This window comes from Bubalus kerabau, chromosome 16 (assembly GCF_029407905.1).
Source record: "Bubalus kerabau isolate K-KA32 ecotype Philippines breed swamp buffalo chromosome 16, PCC_UOA_SB_1v2, whole genome shotgun sequence".
NCBI classification, from domain to species: domain Eukaryota; kingdom Metazoa; phylum Chordata; class Mammalia; order Artiodactyla; family Bovidae; genus Bubalus; species Bubalus kerabau.
Window position 1 is genome coordinate 62,479,046 of NC_073639.1, and position 26,424 is coordinate 62,505,469.

General features: G+C 45.5%; 1 long non-coding RNA gene across 1 annotated transcript in view; it reads left to right on the forward strand.

The window, feature by feature from the left end:
• LOC129629924 (uncharacterized) overlaps positions 1-26,424 on the forward strand; it is a 56,021-nt gene that overhangs the window by 17,167 nt on the left and 12,430 nt on the right. Inside the window, exons 2-3 of the long non-coding RNA XR_008703386.1 lie at positions 18,774-18,907; positions 19,030-19,160. This is a non-coding gene — a long non-coding RNA (uncharacterized LOC129629924). The remainder of the gene's footprint in view (positions 1-18,773; positions 18,908-19,029; positions 19,161-26,424) is intronic.

A 26,424-nucleotide genomic window follows, 5' to 3' on the forward strand; every position in this document is an offset into this window, starting at 1 on the left:
CAGGCCCATTAGAATTAGAAAGAGTCTTCCCTTTCCCTGGGTTCCTACCAAGGTTTCAAGGAAGGTTTGCTGCCCACACCCCAGAACTCATTCCTCCAGCCAGGAGTATTTGGTTCTCTGCTTGGCCGGACCTGGAGCAGATGAGTGAGGTCAGGTCTGCCTGAACCACGTGGCTGCCAATGGAAGAGCACTTATTATTCTCCCCAGAGGAGCTGGTCAGGTGAAACAGTGGTGAGTTATCTCTGCTGCCCGCTCACTAGCTCTTCAGCAGATGCACAGTTACTTTCAGTGGTGTTCGGGCGGACACTGAGAAGCTCTGGGCAGCTCCACTGTCACCGCTGTGGGCCAGTTTGAATCACAGACGGTTTGGTCTCCTCTGTGTTTCTCTAGACTCCTTTCACTCTAACAGGTGTTTACTTTTCTATCCCCCACCCATAACCAGACTGTAAACTCCTTGGAGGGCCCTGGCATATTCCCTTCCACAAACCAGCAGGTAGCACAGCAGGCATAGAGTAGGCTCTCAGTTAAGTGCGCACTGAACTGGGAATCCCATAGGGCCACGGATGTCCTAGGTACTCCATAAACTCTTGCCAAGTGAATGAGTGAATGATTGAATGAATGATGGATGGACGGATACGTGGGTGGATGGATACATGGATACATGGATGGATAGACACACGGATAGGTAGGTGGATAGAAGAATAGATGGGTGGATGGATGAATAGATGGATCAATTGACTGGTGCATTGATGAATGGGTGGATGCATGAATGGATGAATGGATAGGTGAACAAGCTGATGTATGGATGCAGGGATGTGGGGGAGAGTCAACAGATATTATCAGGATCATCACTCCATCACAGCCTGCACTGCAAAGAGCATCTCCTATCAAGGACAAAAAACTCCCTGATTCTCTCATTGGCTGCCTGATTTCTGTAACACAACCTGCCCACTTTCACTTATAAGACAGGACGTCAGTACTCATTTCCCTAGTGAATTTTGTTTGGATTCTACTATTGATCATTCACAGACAGTGATGAACCATGCTGCAGAGGACAAGGACCCAGTTGTCTGCTCAAAAAGGGAAGGAAATGGTTGAGAAGTAGGAACTGTGTGCCCTGCTTTCTCTTCCTGCAGACAGACTTTATCCACACAGTGGCGGAGACGGCTGGGGTAACCCTCAAGTCACATCTTTCCGACTCTGTGGGGCGGCAGCTCTCTTACCCTGGTTTGTACAAACCAGGAGAAGGACCCAGGCATCTGGGTGCTTGGGGTATCCCATGGGTGGTATGCTCTAAACACAGCCCTCCCAACCCCTACATGACTTTCCTAAATGTGCTGCCCTTAAAGACTCAGCCTGCCTCCACTTCAGATGGGAGTCAGTCCCAACAGGGACAGCATTGCACTCCACCCTGTGGAACTCGGGCTTCCCTACTCCCCTTGCTGTTGCCCTCATGCCTCCTGGGAAAGGGGCCAACTCAACAGTCTGTCTCAGAGGGAAACCCCCTTGGGAAACAGCCCAGAGGGACCACCTGCACGGGCGGGCAGCAGAGCTGCTGGTAGCTGGGCAGCTCCCTGGAGTCCAGCTTGCCAGTCAGAGAGCACTGACCATCAGACACAGCAGACCTGCCCTCTCCCTTAGGTGTCAGCTCTTGTGAGGCTCAGTGAGATAGTTTGCTGGATGCTGAGCAGAAAGGCTATTTCCTGCTGCCTCTGCCATGCTCTCTGCAGGGTGCTGTACAAGAGCAGTGTGCATTCAGCTCTTCTTACATGCCAGGCTCCCTCCTACCTTCGTGAGACAGCTATTAATATCCCCACTTTACGAAAGAGAAAATGGGCTTGGAGAGATGCTTGGACTCACTCGTGTTCATGCACGAGCCAAGACTCAGTCTGGGGCTCCCTGCAAGTTCACAGCCACCTCTGTGGACTGATACAGCCAGGGCTTCACTGCTGGTCCATTTTGGAGTTGAATCAATATAAACCTCACTTAGCTATTTATCTTTTGTATCAGCAATTCATGAACTCATAGTCTGTGAGGGAGAAAAGTTGCCCACGGAAACAAAGACTGATGCTAAAAACTGGAAATGAGTCAGTGTTAGCACTTGTGTGCCCTCTCTGTTTTGGCTGCTGAAGCTGAGTAAAAAGCATGGGCCCCTGGGAGAAGTGATGTAAGGATCTCTAAGTGCTCCCAGTACCTAACAGCTCCTTAGTTTCCTGAGATTTCACCTGGAGACCTTTGTTTCTTAGTATCTGAAATCCTTTTTGATTTTTCGAAAGACTTTAATTACAATGACAATACCCTTGAGAATGGTCAGTTAGGCTTTGAGCCTGTGCATCAGGTCAGAGCTTAAGCAAAGGAGCAGAGAGTGTGACCTTGGTAAAGGGAATGGGAAAGGCGAATGGAAGCAGGTGTGGACCCTGAAGAGAGGACCAACTTTGCCTCCGTCGTGATTTCACCCAAGGCTAGCTGAATGGGGAGACTGTTGTGTCTGCTATTTATTGGGGTGTTACAGATTATTCTGACACTTAGACGCTTAAAGCAACGATAAACATTTTCATCGTGTGCAGTTTCTGCGGGTCAGAAACCCGAGGATGATTAGCAAAGTGGTTCTGACTCCTGATCTCTCAAGAGGGTGAGATGGCAGCTGGGACTGTTGTCTCATCTGATGGCTTGGCTGGGGCTGAAGGATCTGCTCCAAGTGACTCACTCACATGGCTGTTGGCAAGATGATGCAGGGGGTCTCAGTCCCTCCCCCAGATAGGCCTCCCCCTCGGGCTGCTTGAGCATCCTCACAACCTGGTGGCCGGCTTCCCTCAGAGCAAATGAGCTGAGAGAGGGAGAGAGAGAGAGAAGAAAGAGGAGGCTGCGATATCCTTTATGATCTTGGCTTAGCAATCACCTCCTCCATTTCTGCATATCCTACTGGCTCCACTCTTCAGTGAGGGAGAGTCCCACACAAAGATAAGAAAACGAGGTGGTGAGGTTATTGGGGACCATCTTGGACAGCGACCTGTGGCTCCTGCAGTCATCATCTTTCAGTTCAGTCACTCAGTCATGTCCAACTCTTTGCAACCCCATGGACCACAGCACTCCAGGCTTCCCTGTCCATCACCAACTCCCAGAGTTCACCCAAACTCATGTCCACTGAGTCAGTGATGCCATTCAACCATCTCATCCTCTGTCAGGAGGGTCCTTTGTCATGAGGCAGGAGAAGGGTCCTCCTGCCTTCAATCTTTCCAAACATCACGGTGTTTTCAGATGAGTCAGTTCTTCGCATCAGGTGGCCAAAGTATTGGAGTTTCAGCTTCAACATCAGTCCTTCCAATGAACACTCAGAACTGATCTCCTTTAGGATGGACTGGTTGGATCTTCTTGCAGTCCAAGGGACTCTCAAGAGTCTTCTCCAACACCACAGTTCAAAAGCATCAATTCTTCGGTGCTCAGCTTTCTTCACAGTCCAACTCTCACATCCATACATGACTACTGGAAAAATCATAGCCTTGACTAGACAGACCTTTGTTGGCAAAGTAATGTCTCTGCTTTTTAATATGCTGTCTAGGTTGGTCATAACTTTCCTTCCAAGGAGTAAGTGTCTTTTAATATCATCATCTTTAACAAGTGACAATATAGAAGCATGAAGAGCATAACTGAACACAGCCTGGATGTTTTTGCTAGGCAGGGATCACGTTTGATCGCTCACTCTGACATTCCCGGAAGCGTCCACAACGGTATCCAGAGTTTACTGGCTGTTCAGTTCGCACTCACTGAACGAGACGTGTGAATAAATTCATGCTCAAGAAAGTAAAGTGGTTCTTGAAACTCAGTCCATTTTATTTGCTCTCCCGTTAGATGTCTTTAGGGAGCAGGGATCGAGGAAGAGGCTTTTATGTTGCGAGATGTCTCATTATCATCGACTTTTTGTGCACTCTCCTGTCACGGCCTATGGTTCAGTGAGTCTTCTGTTTCTTTAAGACTGTAGTCTCCTGGTGTGTTGTTGAAGGGTAGGGGTTTGAAGAAACCCCACAGGAAGAAGCCCTCCCCTTCTTGGATAATAAAAGGGTCACTTTAATTGAAATAGAGTTATAACGGGTTGCCAGATTTAAGCATAGGGCCTCTCAATATGTCAGAACCTTAGAGCAGAGAGATTATATATATGGGCGGCATATATATAAGTGTATGTATAATTTATGCAATATTTCTCCAATTCACGCTCTTTACTTAAGCTATCCATTAAAGCCCATCACATTAATTTAATTGAAAAATTCTAGGGGAATTGTATTAGCTTTTTTCCCATTAAATTAACATTACAGCCTTTAAATAGATGTCCTGGATGCCTATTGTTGCTAACAAAATTATTATGCAAATTGAAATCTGGTCTTTCTGGATTCGGCCACCAGCTTCTCACCCTCCTCCTCTTTCCGTGACCCCGTTAATTTAATTGCCCTTTCCCCGCAAGTTCCCAGGCCACAGAAGTGGGACAGGAACCCTGGCCTAAGCAGAGGTTTCTGGGCAGGGCTGCAAAGCTGGGTCCAGGCTCAGCAGAGCAGTGTAGAGTTTTAGACTCTGGTCTTCAAGGCCCTTATGAAAACCCTCTTATCTCAGGAAAGACAAAAAGGGTGGGTGGTCTCCCCCGACCCCTCTGTGGCCAATTTTGTGCTTAGTATTAAAGAGGAGTTTATGTGAGTCCGACAGGCTGGGTTTGAAATTGGATTCTGCCTCTTAGAGAGTCTGAGATTTGGGGCAAATTTTCTAATCTCTGTAAAACCAAGACAACCACCCTTCCCTCAAGGGAAGCTGAAGGAGGACGTGAAATAATGGACAGTGCCTGCCTGGAGTAGGTGCCCCTAAAAGTTTGCTGTTATCATTTATCACTCACTCATTCATTCATTCATTCAGGAAGTTGTTCTGGAGCCCACTGGGCTGGGCAGGGGAAGCAGCAAGAAGTGGACAGCCCAGGTCTCTGATCTCCTGTAGCTTGTGTGGTGGTGTGGAAGTGGGGAATAAACAGGTAGATAATATGGTTGTGCATAGAGGTAGGTGTTATTGCCATTATTAGCAAGTAATCATTAAAAATAATTAATTAATTAATTTTAATTGGAGGATGATTTCTTTATAATATGGTAGTGGTTTTTGCCATACATTGGCACAAATCACCTACGAGTGCACATGTGTCTCCCCATCCAAGCATCACTTTAAACAAAGTGAAAAATGCAGTTCTGCTGATAATTCTAACACAATGATTTGCATATTCCACTTAAGCCTCCAGGAAGTAGAACCAGCCTTTTTCCCTGGGTTGGATCCCCAAGGCCTGGTTAGTCCCTGAGTACTAATTGGAAGGAGTTTTTTCTTTAACCTGAACTGCTAGATGGCTGGAGACAGAAGCTGAGTGACAGGGACTCTAGAGCAGGGAAATCTCTTTGTGAAATCAGCCTTATTCCAGTTTTGGATGGGGTAAAATTTCCTCCAGCCCTGCTTTGGGTCTTATCTTTCTGACCAAAGTTAGTGAAGTGATCCTCAGCTAATCTCTCTGGATGAACACCAAGACTTCACTACCCTTTAAGAGTATCCAAGGGGACCATCTTATCTCATCTTTCCCATCTGTTTAATCTCCAGGAGTCTTTCTCAGTTCATGAACGGGCTCTTCCATTTGCATAGACACTAAATAGATTGAAATGAGGCTTGAAAAAGGAAAGTCAAAGCTTCCTTTGTCTTTGGAGTTTGAAAACACACCCCTGAAATAAACAGCAGGAGTAGAAACCAGCCTACCCCAGTCACAGGTTAGTTTTCCCAGTAAAACTAGGGCTAAGCTAGAGCCTGGAATCTTTATGACTGAGCCACCAAAGAAGTCCAGAGCCTGGAAAGATGGGTCATTTGGCTGGGCAGTTCTAGCTCAGGGTATCTCATGTGGCAAAAGCAGGGTCTCCTAGAAGTCTAGGTCACCTAGATGCTCATGTCTGGCATCTGGGCTGGACAGACTTATACCCCTGGTTGGGGGCTGGAACAGCGGGGTTCCTCGGGTGTATATCATATCTCAGTGTGGTCTTTCCAGCATAGTGGCTTCAGGGAAGCTGGCTCTCTTACACGGTGGCCAAGGCACCCAAAGCAGATGTCCTAAGACAGAGAGAGCCAGGTGGAAACCACATCACTTTCTGTGACCTATTCTTGGAAAAAGTCATGCTGTCACTTCAGTGGCATTCTGCTGGTTGAGAATTCTGTTGGCCACCCCAGGTTGAAAATAAGGGAAGATAAACTCTACCTCTTGATGGCAAATGTCAAGGTTCTGGAAGAACACAGGGACTGAAACTATTGCAGTGGGTAATGCTCACTCCTAAACGTTTCTGACTGAGGTTGTTCGGATGGTTGTAGACTCAAATGTACAAGGTAAAACAGGAACATTTTTACATTTCTAATAGACAACATAGGAAAACGTCTTCATGACTTTTAGGATAGGCAGATGTGACATAATAAGACATATGTATTGGACTCTGCGTCTGTTTCCTGACACACAGCTCCTAAATCCCTTGAAGTTTCCTGGGTCAAAGGAGCTTCTTTCATCCTAATGAAGCAACTCTTGGTGGTCTCCTGGATAACTTCAGGATGGGGCATGCATGTGTCCATCCTCAGTTGAGTGGCCATTTCCTACTCCAGGGCTTGTCATCAAAAAGATCAAGTCATGATTAGAGGCTTTGAACTTCCAGCCCCACTGTCCATCCTCTAGGGAGAGGAGAGGGGCTGGAGAGATTGAGTTAAAAGCCAGTCATGCCTATATAACGAAGCCCCCATAAAAATCCCTAAACTATGAGATTTGGAGAGCTTCTGGGTGGGAGGACATATCATTTGTGGAGAGTGGCACATCTCTACTCCACGAAGACAGAAGCTTCTGTGATTGTGACCCTTCTAGACCTCACCCTATGTACCTCTTCATCTGTACCCTTTATGAGTAAATATTTTCCTGAATTTTGTGGGCTGTTCCAGCAAATTATCAAATATGGGGAGTTGTGGGAACTCCTGACTTTGTAGCCAAGTCAGATGGAAGTATGGGTGCCTGGGGCACTCGTTACTTCTAACATGCATCTGACTGAGGACGATCTTGTGGGAATTGAGCCCTTAACTTGCAGAGTTTAGTGTCAGAATTGAGTCAAATTATAGGATACCTGGTTTGTGTTCCAAGATTGGGAAACTGGTTGGTTTGAGGGAAAAAAATTCAACACATTTCATTCAGAAGTATTGTGAGTATAGAAACAGTTTTCTCTTAGCAAATATTTCTGAAACAGGGTACACACACACACACACACACACAAATAACCAGGAAAATATAATTGATCAATTATCAATTGTTCAATAAAATTAAGAACTTCTGTTCATCAAAAGACTCCATTAAGATGATGAAAATGCAAGCCACATAGTGGGAGAAGATAGTTGGAATAAAGATATCAATGGAGAGCTCGTATTCAGAATATTTCAAACACTCTTGTAAATCAATAAGGAAAAGAAAATCCTTTTTTTTTTAAATGAGCAAAACACATGAATACTCTTTTCACAAAAGAGAAATCCAAAGGGCAGATAAACCTGTCAAAAGAGAGTCAACATCATTAGTAATTAAGGGAATGTGATTCAAACCACAAATAATTTTTATATGAGTAAAAGCTTTTAGATGAACACCTAAGATTTTTGAACTTTGCTGCATAAAAATTTTGCACATATAAAAGAATGGCTAAAATTACAAAGAAATCTGTCAATACCAAGTGTTGGCAATGCTGGGAACTGCTGGAACTCTCATATGCTTAGGACAGGAGGGCAGATTAGGACACCCACTTTGGAAAGTTACTTGGTATTTACAAAAGCTGGACGTAGCACATGTTCTCTAGGAATATGCTCAGTAGCAATAAGGACATGTGTGCACCGAAAGACAGGGCCAAGAATATTCAGAGTGGCATTGTTTGTAATAGCCCTGTCTTAGTGCATTCAGGTGGCTATCACAGAACACCATAGACTGAGTGGCTTGTAAACAACAGATATCAATTTCTCACAGTTCTGGAGGCTGGGAAGTCCAAGATCAAAGTTTCAGCAGAGCTGGTGTCCTGTGAGGGCCCACTTCCTGATTCATAGATGCCATCTTCTCATTGTGTCCTCAGATGGTGGAAGGGACAAGGATCTCTCTAGGGTCTCTTTTATAAGGGCACGAATTCCATTCATGAGGGCTCCACCCATATGACCTAATTACCTTCCTCAAACCCCACCTCTTAATACCATCACAACAGGGATTAAGTTTCAACATATGAATTTTAAAGGGACAAAAACATTTACTCTATAGCAAGCCCCAAAGTGGAAACAACCCAAATATCATCAATATCAGAACAGATATATAAAGTGTGACATATTCTTACAATTTGATAATTGCAACAGTATATATAGAACACTGTATAGTGATGAAATTGGACAAAACTACACGATAGCATAGAGGGATCTCACATATCACTGAGGGAAAGAAAGTGTTGTATGATTCCATTTATATAAAGTTTACAACCATGCAAAACAAATTGTGAGGACAGAAGTAAAATTAGTGGCTATCTTTGGGGGCTGGGGATACCTGGGAGAAGCCCAAGGAACACATTTGGTGTGCTGGTAATGTTCTGCAACTTAATCTGGGTGGTAGTTATAAAGATGTGTTCCCTTTGAAAAATTCATCAGATTGGCATACTTTTATCGTACATATATTAGATATACTTCAATGAAATGGTTTGCTTTTAAAAAACAACTATGCCCATGTTCTGTAGCAGAGGTCAGCCCTGGGGTCAAATGCACCCATTACCTGTTTTTTCCAAAGTTTTATTGAGACATAGCTATGCCCATTTCATGTACATACGCTACAGTGACAGAGTTGAACAGTTGTGACAGACACCAAACAGTCCGCAAACTCTAATAGAGGTACTATTTGGTCTTCTACAGAAAAATTTACTGACTTCTTTCCTTCGTTGTTTTGTTTCTATTTTTGGCCAGGTAGCGGCTTGCAGGATCTTATTTCCTCAACCAGGGGTTGAACCTGGGCCATCAGTAGTGAAAGCACAATGTCTACACCACTGAGCCGCCAGGGAAATCCCTCTGACTGCTTTGCTGTAGCCTGTCACTTTGGGGTCTCATTCAGTCCTTCCGCTTATATTAGAGAAGAGTCATGACTGCTTTTCAAGGAAAATGTCAGCCCTATTAAAAGGCTCTCCTTCAACCCACCCCCATGCATAGCTGGGGTGCCTTCTATTAGCTGTGCATCCCCTTGGGTTCAATGCTTTAAGACCCCATGCCAGGAGACCAGCTCCATTCTGCCTTCCAGTGATTGTCAAAGTAATTTGATTTGCTTTGAATTTCCTCTCCTAATTCTGTTTTTAAAAATTCTGATCATTTGAATTACAAAAGTAATACATATCTTTTGTAATATTTGAAATAATAAAGAAGTGTCTGAAATAAAATTAATAGTCTTACTATTCCTCTCCAATCCAGCTCCCTGATGCAATCAGTGTTAACAGTTAGATATAAATGTTTCCCTACTTTTTTCTATATTTATAAAAACATATAGAAACCCACTTACTGGATGTGACTTTTTCTTTTTTGGTCTTTTTGTTATGTTTTTTAAATAAAAATAGGATAGTACTTGCTTTTATTCTGTTTAACAAGGTGTTGTAGGCATATCTCCCAGTCAATGTGTACGATTTTATTTTATACTTTTTAATATCTGTACTGTATTCCTTAATATAAATACATCATGATTTGTTCAACCATTTTCTTATTAATGTACGTTCAGAGTGTTTCCAGGTTTTTTTTTAAACTATTACAAACGATGCTGCAATATACTTCTTCATATATTTATATCTTTATACACTGGCATTTTCATTTCTGGTGGATATATTCCCAGAAGTGGGAGTGCCGGGCTACAGTTTAAATTTTCAAAAATACCAACAGTTGATTTTCCACCACTTTATAATAATTTACAGTCCTCCCCCGATGGCGTTTGAGAGAACTAGATTCCTCACACTCTTGCCAGCTCTGGATGTTACACATATTTTCCATTTTTGCCAATCTGATGGGTAAAAAATAGTATCTCATTGTTCTCATTTGCATTTCCCTGACAAGTGAGCCTGAGCATCTTTTCATATGTTTATTGAATATTTGCATTTCTGCTTCTGTGAATTCTGTATCCTTGGCCCACGTTTCTACTGGGCTATTGGTCTTTTCCTCATTAATTTGTAGGATCATTTTATAACCTAAGCATATTAACTCTTTATTAATTATATGGCTGCAAGTATTTTCATCATTTATCACCTGTTTTGCCATGGTTCTGCTCTGCTTTTGATTAAAAAAAAAATTAAATTTCTGCCCCCTGGGTTCTTGCTAAGAATATAACATTAATTGTTAGCTTTTCAATTCTTATCAGAATCTCAGCTATAAGAAATAATATATGTGAAGCTCCACATAAGCAGTAGTTCTCAAACATTTTCTAATTTAAGTACCCAAATCTCTGCCCCTTCTCTTCCCCAAATATGTCCTTGCATTGGAAAAAGAGAAACTGCCCTGGTTGATTGCATCTGGGAACTCAGATCTCTGCTTGCCAGGGGCCTCTTTCCTTCCCTCCCTGTAGCCCCTGAAACACTGGGGAACCACTGGTGCTCCATGGAACCTAGTTTGAGAATCGACCTTAAAGGCTCTGCAATCCTTCCACTCATTCCATCAGTTTTCTGCTATGTGTTCCATAGAATATTAAGTAGGATATTAACAAGTGCTTTGTGAAGAAAGGACTCTGGGATTATTCCATGGCCTGCCAAAATCGACATGCTTTCCCTCGAACTAGCTCACACTTGGATTTTTTTGAGATGGAAACGCTGGTGTACCAAGAGACAGGAACTGGACAAAAGGTAACACACACCCTTAATTTCTCTTCACAGGCTAAGCCAAAACAAACAGACAGTTACTGCCCCTGCTGCTCCCTGCCATCTGCCAAAGGTGCAACTCTATAGTTTTCTGACTGGTCTGAGTAAGTACTGCTGGTTTAGCGCTCAGTTATAGGCAATGGAGGACATGGTTATGGTTATGGGGGAGTTTGTTGCTGTTGTTGTTGATGCTTTTATTTATCTGACTGCATTGGATCTTAGTTTTGGCATGTGAGATATTTTACTGTGCCACACATACTCTCTAGTTGTGGTGTAGGGGCTCAACTGCCCCACAGCCTGTGGGATCTTAGTTTCCTGACCAGGGATCGACCCTGTGTCTCATCTATTGCAAGGCAGATTCTTAACCGCTGGACCACCAGGGAAATCCCGTGGCTATGGTTACAGATACCTCAGGGGTCTTATCTGATATCTACAGAGGTGGCCAGCAAGGAAAAGGGGTGTGCTGACCCCTTATTAGTTTCTCATGGGGAGAAACTGTGGGCTCTGAGTGATGGTCTCTCACACCTTTCTTCTGCCTTGTTTGGAATTTGAACGACCAGTTTCTTTTCTAAAAATTATTTCTTTATTTGGAGTCATACCTAGAAAAAAAGAGCAAATAGGATTTTAAATAAAGGTGATTTCAAGGAGGAGATTTGCAGACATTACTTTGTCTCCTTCTTCTGCTATGTCCTTTTTAAAAAGTACTGATGTATTTATTTGGCTGCACCAGGTCTTAGTTGCAGCGTGCAAGCTCTTAGTTGTGGCAGGTGGGATCTAATTCCCTGACCAGGGATCAAACACAGGCTACCTTCATTGAGAGCACAGAGTCTTAGCCACTGGACCACCCGGGAAGTTCCCCCCTTCCATGTCCTTTTAAGAAGGAATAAAAGAGATATTGGCATATGCTGCTTAAGAACGGCAGTCTGTTCATCTTACCTGTTCTTAGGAGAAAGGAAAGCTATTTACAGTAGGATCGAGGGACCTAGGTCCCATCTGGAGACTATCCCTAGGTTCTTGCGCAATAGTGGGCAAAGGAGCTTGAGAAATGCCAGGTTTCTTTACTGCAGGACTTCTCAGAGCCTTTAAAATGCGAGTGTTCACTGTGAGACCCCAGGAGGAAGTCAGTGGGGTTGGGGGCGGTTTCCTACCTCCTCGACTGCAGAACCCTCTGTGGGCAGAGCTTTTCCAGGACTGTATGCCATCACATGCCCTTCAGGAAACGCTGGACTAGATGGCCTTACGTTTTTCTGTGGATGAAACAAGACTCTCAGAGAACTGCAACCTTTTATCCGTCTGTTTTAAGGCCACTTATAGATTGGCTTGTATTGAACTTTCCTTAACCTGCATGGAGTATAAACTTGCTATCATTTTTAATGCTGGAAGGTTGAAGTTTTGCCAGTAGGAGCTGTGCTTTCCTATGCAGTCAGTTTGCATATACCCAACACCATCAGTTTTGCAACTGATTATATTTTCCTCTTTGCCCTTACTGGCAGGACGCTGAAACCGGATTTCTGGGTCACTGCCAATAATGGTGTAGTAATCCATGGTGTATATTTTGGGTACCGATCTTATTCTTCATTTCAGCATATTTTCCTACGTGTTCACTGAGTCCCCATCTCCTCGTTTAAAATTTTTTGTTTTGTGGCATTGACGTATGTAATAGGCTAATTTCTAATCCCATTTCTTAAATGTAATGGGGCATAATAATAAGATAAGCACATACCTACTTAGGTATTTCAATGAGCATATATAGCCCTATTTACCCAGGTCCCTAACAGGTACCATGTGCAAGGTACTCATTAGGGCCCTGGGGAAACAGATATGAAGGCGTTGTGGCTGCCGTCCCTGGTGGAGTGTGCAGGGCTGGTGGTGACTAAGTCAGTTACCACCATCAACAGGCATAAATAATCACTAAAGTGTTGTGTGTTAAATTATGAGAGAAGTACGTGTAAAGTGCTCTGGACATTCCAGAGAGCCTGAGGGGAGGGGCCCGGGAAGAGGAGAGAAAGAGACAGGGTAGGGCAGAGCTCCCCTCCAGGAGCCCAGCTGTCTAGGTCTTTCCAATGTCAACCTCCAGGCAGGTGAGTGAGCAAGTTTTGGATGATTCCAATCGAAGTCTCAAGCCACCCCAGCTAACAGAGCAGAGGGCACCTCCAAGCCCTGCCCAAATGACACATGTGTGAGCAAAATAAACTATTGTTGTTTTGAACTAAAAAGAAAGTGCTGTGGGAACCCAGTGAAGGAGCAAGCAACTCTGTGGGGACAAAGGAGAGTTAAGACTGGGATTGCTCGGCTGAGACAGCAGATGAGGTTCAGGGCACGTGCTCACAACTGGACAGGATCCGCAAAATCGTGTGTCTGAGTCTATGCATTTTTTGAGAAGAGGCTCCTCGGCTCTCATCAGATTCTCAGAAGAGTTCATGACCCACAAAAGGTTAAGATCTGTTGCCTTAAAAGGGGTGAGGAGACAATCGCCAGGACAACAAAGAATGGAAAAAATGTGCAAAGCCCTGGAAGCACTGGGGTCTGTTTTGGCAAATACGTAGTCCAGGCGTGACTGGAAGTTCACGTTCATGCCATCATTCTTTCGTTCAACAAATAATTTCCTGAACACCCACCATGAATCAGGCATTGTGCTTGGCATCAGAAACACAGCAGCGAATCGTTTGTCCCTCTGTAACCCTCACAAGCTCTGGACACCTCCCCAGAAGGCTAACCTAATCCCCATATCTTTTTCCCACTGGCCGAGGAGGTGAGCTCAGTCAGCACGAACATACCACAGTCTCTTTGTTAGGAAAGGAAAAGCCCCAACAAGGAATGAAAAGACTTCTTTCTAAGTCGAACCAGACAATGGACATAGCTAATAAACAAAGCTTGAGGGAAAAAAAACAACATAGCCGTGTGATTCGATGTGCTTTTACTTGACTATGATTTGAATTTACATCTTGATTGTATATAAACATCATCTCTCAACACTCTGAAAATCCAGCACCTGTGAAGACTTGTTTTCCTTTCTGTCTCTCCCCTCTCTCTCTTTCCTCCCTGCTCCCCACTGCCCATGCTTTCAAAATTTGTTTTCAAGGCTCCAGGAGAACTTTACCCTACAGTCACGAACTTGATTCTACGTTGTGTCACTGACTCACCATTCCACGTACTGTACCTCTGATTTTCCATCTCCGAGATGGCTATGATTATACCAGAAAGTAATGTTTGTGGAAATTTTAGAACCTCAGGTGATGAGTTCTGTAGCACTTTAGCACAGACAGACAGACAGACATACACACAGTATCTGATTAGCCTCTACGCAGAGTGGAGGCAGCAGAATTTCCTCAGAACAATCTAAGCAGAGAACATTTGGTTCCTTTACCTGTTGATGCATCTGACTGTATGTTTGGTTGAATTAAGCCACTGGATGAACTAGCCTGCAGCCACCTCATCCTCACTCTTGAAACGCAAAACGTTCTCTTTCAGGCAGGGAGCTTCCAGCTCTGAGTGGTTATGAATAAAGGAAGGAGAATGGACATGTCCTGTTCCTTGCTCTGTTCCCAGGACACAGGTTCAAGCTTGCCTCCCCCACCCCCACCCCACGTGTTTTATTTTCTGGAAGTCTTCCTTGAACATTGGCAGGCTCAGAGAATCTGTTACCAATGAGCCCTAAACTGATGTTTCTCACCTGATATGAAGTTCGTATTGTCTATGTGTGTGGGTGTGCACTCAGTCGTGTTTGATTCTCTGCAAACCCCTGGACTGTAGCCCTCCAAGCTCCTTTGTGCATGGAATTTTCCAGGCAAGAATACTGGAGTAGGGGTGCCATTTCCTCCTCTAGGGGATCTTCCTGACTTAGGGATCGAACCCGAGTCTCTTGTGTCTCCTGCATTGGGAGGCAGGTTCTTTACCCACTGTGCCACCTGGGAAGCCCCTTTAGCTTGTCTGTATGTTGCCCATACAGCACAGTTGTTGCTGGGCAAGTCTTTCCCTGTTGCAGGGGAAGGCAGGGATGTCAGGGGAAGGACAGCTATGCAGTCTAGTGTGGAAACAGCAAAAATAAACACCGAGGCTCAGTGTTTAAAAGCCAGCTCCTCTTAAAGATGCTGTTCTCTAATCAGTTCAGTTCAGTTGCTCAGTCGTGTCCGACTCCTTGCGACCCCATGAATTGCAGCACGCCGGGCCTCCGTGTCCATCACCAGCTCCCAGAGTACACTCAAACTCACCTCCATCGAGTCAGTGATGCCATCCAGCCATCTCATCCTCTGTTGTCCCCTTCTCCTCCTGCCCCCAATCCCTTCCAGCATCAGTCTTTTCTAATGAGTCAACTCTTCACATGAGGTGGCCAAAGTACTAGAGTTTCAGCTTTAGCATCAGTTCTTCCAAAGAACACCCAGGACTGATCTCCTTTATAGTGGACTGGTTGGATAGTATGTCTGTTGTTTATCCTTGGCTATTAGCCATTTTCCTTTTTTCTGGATAGAGAAACCCAGTTTTGTTTTGGTGATCCATCCTCTTGCATTGAATGTTGTCTTGGTAGTAATCATTAATCAGAGTGATTTGCTCTCCTCTGGCCAAGACATAAGCCCCTGACTGTGGCTAGTCCAGACATAGTGTCCCAGAAATTTGACTCTTGAAGGACTCCACAGGGTTGGAGCTCATTCATCCAGGTTTCCGTGCCCAGAAGAGACTGTCTTTTAGTTCCCCTCAGTCTCCAGAGCTGCTGTGGCCAATGTCCCTTCTGAGGACTGTTCTTTGGCTAGTACATCTATTCGTGAGTCCCCCTAGGCCCTTCCAATGCATATTTTTTTTTCTCTCTCTCAAGTTAGAGTCACCTTCTGCCTCTGGCCATAATAAAGTAACTGGCACCAGACTTGTTTTCTAGCTGTACACAACTAGGAAAATGGACAAAATATATGAAACAACTGTTTTCAGGCATTGGGCAACAGGCTGTGCAGAACTGTGGGCCTGAAAGAAGGTAAGCAGAGGATTGAGCCCATGATCACTTTGCTGCATGGAAGTACTTTTTAGATTGCAGCACAGGAAGGACGTGCATTCTTGCTCAGTCGCGTCCGACTCTTTGGGACCCCATGGACTGTAGCCCACCAGGCTCCTCTGTCCATGGAATTTCCCAGGCAAGAATATTGGAGTGGGTTGCCATTTCCTACTCCAGGGGATCTTCCAGACCCAGGGATTGAACCTGTGTCTCTTGCTTTCTCTGAATTGGCAGGCAGGTTCCCTACCACTGAGCCACAGGAAGGATGATTCTAAACAAAGCATAGTGGCCTCTTAGAGTTGAGGAGACATGGATTATCACATGCAGAGGCTAAAGAGGCTGGAATCTCTGAAGTACAGTTCCAGAGAAGTAGGTACCACATAGATAAACAGTGCCAGAGATCTGTGTGAGGAGCGCTTGGAGTCACTGACTGAATACTAAGTTGCTCAGGCTTTGGATAAAACACTACAAAGATGGCAAAACATAGCTAACTGGAGGTATAGGCTGAACAATTCCCAGAGTGCTCATGGGATTAGGTGCACTCATTTCAGCAAGCCAGGATGGGAATAACCTATTGAACATCCAAGGTATGCGTTAGAGACCACAGTGAGGTCAGACCTTAGTAACAGGGCTAAATCAGCCTTTGAAGAAGAACTCCTCTAGATCCAATCCAACAAAGCTTTTAAAAAAGCCTCAAAAAATCAAACTGACCAGTAAATCACTGCCCTCCCAAACCAACAAAATCTAAATAAAAAAATACTAGACATCTAAGGAAGAAGCACTGAAATGTGAACCATTACCAAGAGAAACATCAGTCAGGATAAACAGACTCGAAATAATAAAGATAGTGTAATTAACAGACAAGGACTTTAAAACAGCTGTTACAAATATGTTCAAAGATTTAAAGGAAAACATGAATGAAAAGTAGGAGAAAAAAATTTAAAGAACCAAAGGAAACTTCTAGAAAGAAAAAATATCTTAAATGTAATATCCACTGGACAGATTTACATATTAAGTAACATATTAAACATCTTCTTAGCATATTAAACAACAGCACATTAAAAAGTTGCATAAGGAAAGATTAGTACACATGTTAACACAATAATAGAAGTTATTCAAACTGTAGCACTGTAGGGAGAAAAAAGACTTGGAAAAAAATTACCACAGCACTGGAGACTCTGCAACAGTATTAGGTGACTGACCCTACATGTAATTAGAGTCTCAGTTGCTTTTGAACTGTGGTGTTGGAGAAGACTCTTGAGAGTCCCTTGGACTGCAAGGAGATCCAACCAGTCCATCCTAAAGGAGATCAGTCCTGAGTGTTCATTGGAAGGACTGGTGTTGAAGCTGAAACTCCAATACTTTGGCCACCTGATGCGAAGAACTGACTCATTTGAAAAGGCCCTGATGCTGGGAAAGATTGAAGGCAGGAGGAGAAGGGGACGACAGAGGATGAGATGATTGGATGGCATCACTGACTCAATGGACGTGAGTTTGGGTAAACTCCGGAAGTTGGTGATGGACAGGGAGGCCTGGCGTGCTGTGGTCCATGGGGTCACAAAGAGTCGGACACACTGAGCGACTGAACTGACTGACTGACTGAGGGAAGGAGCCCAGAAGTTTGGAGGTGCTGATAGTCTCAGGCTCTGCTGGATCCAGGGACTCAGACAGTATCACCGGGAACTTCTCTCCCTCTCGTCTTTCCTTTCTTTGGTTTTGGCACCATCCTCTGGCAGGTTCTTCCCAGAGAGAGGCAGAGACGTCCTCCGGCAGCCCCCGGCTTAGACACCACTCACATGCAGATCCAAGAGAGAGTGAATTTTTCTCTTTCCCAGTATTTTCAGATATCATTCACTCTGATTAGCCCATTTTGGATTGCACATCCATCCCTGAATAATCCCTGACTCTGATGGGCCAGGTCTGAGTTGTATATACTCCTTCCAAGGTGGTGGAAGAGAGATGATCTCCCAAAGATAAACTGGGATGCTGTCACCAAAATACAGTGTCATAGTTACTGAACTGCCAAAAACAAAAGGCATTAAAAGAGCTGTCAGGTACAGCCTCATCCAAATACAACTTTGCAGGTACAAACTCACATAATCCTTACAACTGTGTCCGAGTGGAAGCTCATGAAAGACCAGTCTTATGACGGTTTTCTAGTTCCAGCTCCCAGCCTGTGTGACCCAAGGTAGCGCCTCCTGTCCCCAGGCACTGTAGGTACTGAGCTATCAGCTTTGGGCTTTCTTTCCTCCTTTATTTTGGGATTACCCGGGCATTCCCCTGATTTCCTTAGAAACTCTGTTCTGCATTAACAGTGATTGTTCTTTTCAACACCTCTCTATATGTTTAATAGCAGGATCATTTTCAGGTCATCTCTCCATGGTACAGATAGATCCCCAGTGTATAACGGTACAGCTCCCCCATTGAATCAAGGAGGAAACGGAGGCCCAGAATGGTTAAGTAGCTTACCCCAGGCCACATAGCTAGTAAGTGGCAGAGCCAGCAATCAAATGTAGAACCCATTTTCTAACATACCATGCTCAGCTCCGTCAGTGAATGGTGGCTGGTGAATGAGGTCACACACCTGTGTCTCTGTCTGTGGCAGAGTCTTATCTAGAACTGAGGATCCCAGCTGCTGCCTAGATCCTGGAGTCCTTGGAGCACCATCCTACTTCCTGATAATTACTAAGCCCAGAAAAAAGGGAACCTCATTATCTGTGTAAGACACCTTGCAACCAAGATGCTATGAATGTTTTAAGTCCAGACAAGGGGAAAAGGGTGGCGAGCAGAAGACCTGGCAAGTGGAAGCCATGGTGACTTTGTTAGTTTCCCATGGCTTCCGTGCCAAATCCTTGGTGTTCCTTGGCTTGCAGCTGCATCAGGACTCGTCTTCCCCGTCTTCCCCTGGCCTTCCCATCTGTGTCTGCAGTGTGTTCTCCCCTGAGTGTCTAATCTCCTCACCCTCACCCTTGTAAGGACCCCGTCACTGGATGTAGGGCCCACCGAGGTAATCCAAGATGACCTCATCTTGAGATCTTTAAATTTGTTACACCTGAAAAGACCCCTCTTCAAAGTAAGATCACGTTCACAGGTCATGGGGGTTAAGACTTAGGCATCTCACATTTGCAGGGGAGGGAAGGGGGCGCTACTTAACCTACCACAATGGAAAAGCCGCCACACTCAGCACTCCATCTCCTGTCTCTGAGCTGTGACCGTCTCTGAGCTGTGACCGACAAGGAGAGCACCACGGGCCTGGCCAGGTGAGCGAGCCGCGGTGGGTTTTTGACGGGTGGCTTTTTCTTTGTTGTTGTTGTTTTGTATTTTTCTCTTCTGTTTTGAGGTTTTCTGCCCTCTTTTCTGGAAGGCGCACGGTGCTCCGTGCCGGGCCCTGTGGTTATTTTCGCCTCACAGCTGTGTTTCCGGTGAGCAGCTGGGGGGTGTGCATCTGACTCAGCAGAACCGTAGCAGTAACCGTCAAGAAGCCGTTCAGGCAAGGCTAGAAATAAAAAAGCAGTTTCTTCCCCCAGCGTCCCCTCCTCCTTTCACTTCCCCACCCGCAGGGACCTTCTGAAAGACTCAACAAAACACTTCTTAAAAAAAAAAAAAAACCAACCCACTTCGACCAGTACGCTCAAGGCCCCGGCTGAAGGTGGCCCTCAGCTAGGCTTTGCGAAGGCAGATGGATTCCAGAAAGGACTCTGCCAAGCCCGCCTGGGCTGTGTCGGTGGAAGGGCCCCTCCCGGGGCGCCCCCGCCCGCTCCCCACACGGCTGTGTCTTACAAGTTTCCCACAGGTCTGAGCAGTGAAAGCAGAGGCGGTCAGGACTTGTGTGGTTTTCCAGGGTGTGGCCGCAAGGGCCAGGGTATCTCTGTTCAGCAGCCCGTCTGTTTTTAAAAAGGTAAATGATTCTACCCGGGGCCTGGGAGGCAGCTCCTGAGTTCTCCCCACTGGAGAGAGGCCCTGGAAATCCTGCCTGCAGCAGGAAGGGAACCAACCAGGGGGGTGGGGGGGAAATTGCGTCCTGGAGGGCCAACCTCTGTGCATGCTGGTGCCTGCGGAAGGCTCACGGGAGAGCGAGACAGCTGCATTCTGAGCCTGGCTGCTGCTGTTCCGAGAAAGAAAGGAACAAATAAATTTAGCTCCGTCCTACGCATCCTTCACAGCTGCTTATTGACCAAACAGAAAGAGGCCTCTATTTCAACCCTAGCTTCTTAGCATTTTTCAGCCTGACGAGGTCCACCACCGCCCTTTACAATAGGCCTTTCTAGGAGATGACTGACCCCAGCCACCTTTAACGCTGGGCGAGAGGTTGTATAAGGAGCTCACGTTCAAGGAGCTCACGTTCAAGGTGCTCACGTGTGCCATCCTGAAGCAAAATGGCGGCCACCAAACGTTTCCACATGGGCCTTGGCTCCTGGACTTTCTAATGAATTCTTTGCAAGGCAGAATGTGGGGAAGGCTTGACTGCTCAGAGGCCAGCCTCTAGGTCCCAGAGCCATTAGTTTAACAGCACCATTTGTGGAAATAAAGAACTCGCTGACTGGGTCTGCAAGTTAAGAGAACGGAACAAAGCGCTGAAGAGGTTTCATGGGGCTCACCAGCATGGACGGGTTCCTCTGGGACAGCGGCAAGCTGTAGCCCTGGAGTTAGACAGATCTGACTTCAAGTCCTAGCTGTGATACCTGACGGCAGGATGCCTCTGGGCAGGGAAGGCTGTTTCCTCACATGGAAATAAGGTGTTGGCTACCACGTCGAGCCTCTCTGAGCCTCGTGGAGGGGCAGGAATGATACACGGTTGCTGAGCACACCATCATGCGTTGAGCAGGCCCAGCCCAGTCCTTGGTGTTCCAGGGTGGCTTTTAGTGCGTCTGTTTCACCTGCCTCAGCCTGCCCCCTTACCTTCTGGCCACAGCAGCCCTCTCTCTCTTCTCTGTAAAGGTTCAGGGCTCACCCTCATTCTCACACTTTGGAGGTGAGCTTGTGACCTGGGACTGATCCTGGAGACTCTCACACACTCCTGACTATAGGGACTAGTTCCTGGATATGCACAGGACCCAAGCTGAGATCATCAGAGCTAACTTCAGGGATGCTGGTGGAATTATTGGGATGGAGGAAAATCCTTCTGCTGGGTTTCTCAGTGGTCAAACTTTAAACATGGTGCTGCTGGTGGATCTCTTTATATAAAGGGAGGGAGAATCTGCCTAAGAATAAAGCGAACACAGAAGAAAACAAACATGCAGTGACTGTGTAATGACCATTTGAGCCCCTTGATCCAGCCATGCCTGAAGCCATCACCCCCATGAACTTTCCAGTTATATGAGCTAATACATTCCCTTTTGGGTTTAAGCCAGTCTGAGTTAGGTTCTATGTCTTGCAATCCTAAGTATTACACAGCTCAATACATATCTTTTTGAATTTGAACTTACTTGTGGCCTCATGCAGAACCAGGAGGTTCTGCTCACTGCCACCTCCAGGAGTGAGAGTCAATGAAGAGTCTCTGTGTTCTGTCATGCTGATTTCCTTTGGACCCCTCTTGAAGACAGGAAGGCCATATGGTGGAGAAAAAAGAAAAAGGAGTGGATTTTAGGGTAGAACAAATTGAGCTCAAATCTTCATTTATTAGCTCAGAGACCTTGGGCAAGTAACTTATTCCCTGTGATTCTCTGTTTTCTCACCTGTGTAATGGGATAATAACACTACCTATGAATTGCAGTGTATGTGGGTACTAGACTCTAAAGCCAGGTTGAGGGCAAAAGCGTCCATGAACATCTTTCAGACCCCCACCCTCCCCCAGAGGGTTTGGAAACCTTGTTGGAGAATCACACTTAGTGGTGACGTGACAGATGCTCACAAGAGGAAAGGCTCCTGGGTTTGGAGGCTGTGGGTGCGCAGGTCCACACTTTTCCTTTGCATGCTTCCTGTGTGGCAAGTCAACATAGGGACAGGACATGGGGTGTTGTCCACACCCTTTTCATGAGCATCCCCCTCTCTTCTTTTTGGCCAGTGGTGTGTGGTTGAACTGGTGTATGTTAATGCGTGCAGGGTGTGCCAGCCCTGCTGCTGCCTCATGGAGTTGCTGTGGGTATCAGAGAGGCCCCTGCGTAGTGGGCTTTGCACAGAGCAAACCTTAGGTGTCCCACTTGCTAACTTTTATTATTTTCACACGTAGCTCAAATCGTATACATAGTAGGTGTTCAGCATGGGTTTGCTGAATTGCCTAAATTCATAAGGAATGCTCCTGGCCTTGTGGAGGAGAAGGTGACAGTTCCAGGGAATCTCAACACACGGTTCTTGTCTGAACTTGCAGCTCAGACCACACCTCTCACCACTCTCTGCTCCAATAGTTGTTGTCCCTCTTGTCTTTTCCCAGACCTCAGCCCCAGATTCAGGGAACATGGGGTCAGTTTGCTTAGAGACCACACTCTGGCCCCCTGCCCCAGCTCCTATACTCAACCCCCATCCACTCCCTTTACCTCTGAGGGCCTCCGTTTCCTTCCCAATAAAACAGGGATCCTAACCCCCAACTCTGCACAAAACTTGTCTCTGGGGGCTTACTTAAGTGCACCAGACTTACACACGGGCATCCCAGGCCTGAGATTCAATCTGCAGGCTTGTTTCATTTGGCCTGTATATATTTTTTGTATTGAATATTTGAATTACATATTTTCTAGTATTTTTAATTGAGGGGTAGTTTACATACATGAGGTGAATCGTTTTAAAGTGAGCAGCTCCATGGCATTCAGTACAGTCACTATCTTGTGCAACTGCCACCTGGACTTAGTTCCAAAAAATGTTCATCACCCAAAAGGAAGCCCCATACCCATTATTCATTCATCCCCGTCCCACTCTCCCCCCAGCTCCTGGCAACCACTGATCTTTCTGTCTCTAGAGATGTACCTGTGTTGGACACTATGAATAAATGAAACCATACACTGTGTGACCACTTGTGTCTGGCTTCTTCCCTTTAGCACCATGTTCTCGAGGTTCATCCCTGTTACAGTCTGTGTCAGTATCTCATTTCTTTTTTGTGGCCAAATAATATTCCACTGTATGGATAGACCACTTTTTGTTTACACCTTTACCATTCACAGACTTTTGACTGTTTCCACCGTTTGGCTATTTGTGAATAATGCTGCTATGAATGTGTCTGTAGGCATGCTGGTTTGAGCACCTGCTTCTAGCTCTTCTGGGCGTGTAACGAGGAGTGGAGTTGCCGGGTCATGTGGTAATTCTGTGTGACTTTTTGAGAAACCACTACAGTTTTCCACAGTGTCTGGGCCACTTTGCATTCCCACCAGCCACGGATGAGGGTTCCAATTTCTCCACATCCTCCTCAACACTTGTTACTTACCATTTTATTTTTTTATGATAGCATCCTAGCTAGTGTGATTATGGTTATGGTCATTATGGTTAGGTTAGATCGTAATAGGTAAAAGGAAAAGATTTCCCATAAATATCCAGGGCAATTTCAGGTTTCTCTTGAAAAAAGGAAAGAGCTGTCAACACCGGGACTGCATTCAGGAGGAGGCGGGCATTGTCCGCAGCTCAGCAGCAGCTGCGCCTTCCGCTGGGGCATCCTTTCCTGGTGCTCCACAGGCCCCGCCCCACCCTAGAGTTCCCCCAGCTCCGAATCTGCAGCTTCTCATCACATTCCACTGCTGTTTTTCTTAAAGAAACAGGCACCCATGTCTCCATCAAACAGGAGGCAAAAGAGACTTGGAGAGAGCCCTGTGTTTTTGAAGTATAGGAAGACCCGTAATTCTCTGTGGAAGTGTTTCATATGCGTCTGTATCCTTTAGTCTTTTCTGCCACCTGGTCCCTGTGTGCATCTGAGGGGGTGACACACACTCACAGCCAGCCCTGTGCCCCCTCCTCCCTTAGGGGTTGGGGGGAGGGCAGAACAATGATGCGGGGCCTGCGCCCTTCTCCCAGGCTGACGCGCTGGGCCAGGCTGGACTCCCCTGGGTTCTTACTCATGCCATCCTTCTTCCTGGAACCCTCTGTCCTGCCCTTCCCTACCCAGCCCAACTCCAGTTCTTCTCCGGGTCTTAGCGTAAGCACTGTTTTCTCCACAAAGTCTTACCTGCTGTTCCAGAGCACATCAAGTTTCCTTTCTGTGTGTCCTTGGAAGACCGTGGGCGCCCCCCACCCCACCCCACTGCCCCGAGTCCCCAGCCCAGTTGTCACTAATTAATCCGTTACATAATTTCTTCCCTTTTTGTAAAGTTTGGACCCCAGATGCACGCATTCGTAGAATCACATGTTCCAGTTTATGCCACAGGTTCAGCACTTGTCTGCCTCAGAACCCTCTCGTGCTTTCTTGTGTAATTTTTTGCCTTCATCTAGTATTACCACTCTCGCAGGCAATGACTCCAGTGTGTGCAAAATAAATCCTTCCAACCCACTTTCCAATGCTTATGAAACATACATAATGTTGTTCTTTGGGTGTGTGTGTTTTAAATTTATGTCAATGGTTTTGTATCATAAATCTCAGTCTAGTTCCTACTTTTTTCATCTCATGCTATGTTTTTAAGATCTATCCATGGTGATATATGCAAACCCAGTGTATTATTTCTGCCTGCTGCATGTTATTCCATGATCTGCATTCATCATATTTGGTTTATCTGTTTCCCTTGTCATGGACAGGTAGGTCACCTCAAGCTCCTTGCTGTGACAAACCTGGCTGCCACCAACATCCTCACACATGTCTCCTTGTCACCCTAGGCAGGGTGTCTCTAGGATACATACCTGGGAGAAGCATTGCTGTTTCCCAGATTGTTATGGGTTGAATTGAGTTCCCCGACCAAAGACACATTTGAAATCCTAACTAAGGTTATTTCAGGTGTAATTAGTTAAGATGAAGTCACACTGGAGTAGCCTGGAACTTTAACCCTGTATGACTGATGGCCTTATCTGTTGTTCAGTCTCTAAGTCATCTCCGACTCTTTGCGACCTCATGGACTTCAGCATGCCAGTCTTCCCTGCCCTTCACTATCTCCCAGAGTTTGTTCAAATTCATGTCCATTGAATCAGTGATGCTATCCAACCATCTCATCCTCTGCTGCCCCCTTCTCTTTTTGCCTTCAGTCTTTCCCAGCATCAGGAAAGCCATCACTTTTCCAGTGAGTTGGCTCTTTGCATCAGGTGGTCAAAGTATTGGAGCTTCAGCTTCAGCATCAGTCCTTCCAATGAATATTTAGGGTTGATTTCCTTTAGGATTGACTGGTTTGATTTCCTTGCAGTCCAAGGGGCTCTCAAGAGTTTTCTCCAGCACTACAATTCAAAAGGATCAATTCTTCAGTGCTCAGCCTTTTTTATGGTCCAACTCTCACATCTGTACATGACTGAAAAAACCATGGCTTTGACTTGATGGACCTTTGTGGGAAAAGTGACATTTCTGCTTTTTAATACAGTGTCTAGGTCTGTCATAGCTTTCCTTCCAAGGAGCTGCTGCTAAGTTACTTCAGTCGTGTCCGACTCTGTGAGACCCCATAGATGGCAGCCCACCAGGCTCCCCCATCCCTGGGATTCTCCAGGCAAGAACACTGGAGTGGGTTGCCATTTCCTTCTCCAATGCATGAAAGTGAAAAGTGAAAGTGAAGTCTCTCAGTCGTGTCCGACTCTTAGCGACCCCATGGACTGCAGCCCACCAGGCCCCTCCATCCATGGGATTTTCCAGGCAAGAGTACTGGAGTGGGGTGCCATCGCCTTCTCCATCCAAGGAGCTAGCATCTTTTAATTTCAAGGTTGAAATCACTGTCCACAGTGATTTTGGAGTCCAAGAAAATAAAATCTATCTCTGTTTCCACATTTCTCCCTTTTATTTGCCATGAAGTGATGGGACTGGATGCCATGATCTTAGTTTTTTTGAATGTTGAGTTTTAAGACAGTTTTTTTCACTCTCCTCTTTCACCCTCATCAAGAGGCTCTTTAGTTCCTCCTCACTTTCTTCCATTAACGTGGTATCAAGTGGTATCATTTGCATATCTGAGGTTGTTGATATTTCTCCCAGCAATCTGGATTCCAGCTTGTGATTCATCCAGTCCAACATTTCACATGATGTACTCTGTATATAAGTTAAATTAGCCGGGTGACAATATACAACCTTGATGTACTCCTTTCTCGATTCGGATCCAGTCTGTTGTTTCATGTGCAGTTCTGCCTGTTGCTTCTTGACCTGTATACAGGAGACAGGTGAAGTGGTCTGGTAGTCCCATCTCTTTAAGAATTTTCCACAGTTTGTTGTGATTCACACAGTCAAAGGCTTTAGCATAGACAATGAAGCAGAAGTAGGTTTTTCCCCTGGAATTCATTTGCTTTCTCTGTGATCCAATGAATGCTGGCAATTTGATCTGGTTCCTCTTTCTGGTGAGAGAATACCATGTGACCATGGAGGCAGAAATTGGAGTAATGTAGCTGCAAGCCAAGGAATGTCAAGGATTAGCAGTCATCGTCAGAAATTAGGTTGAGGCAAAGAAGGATTCTACCCAGAGTCTCTGTGGCCCTGTTGACATGTATCCTAGG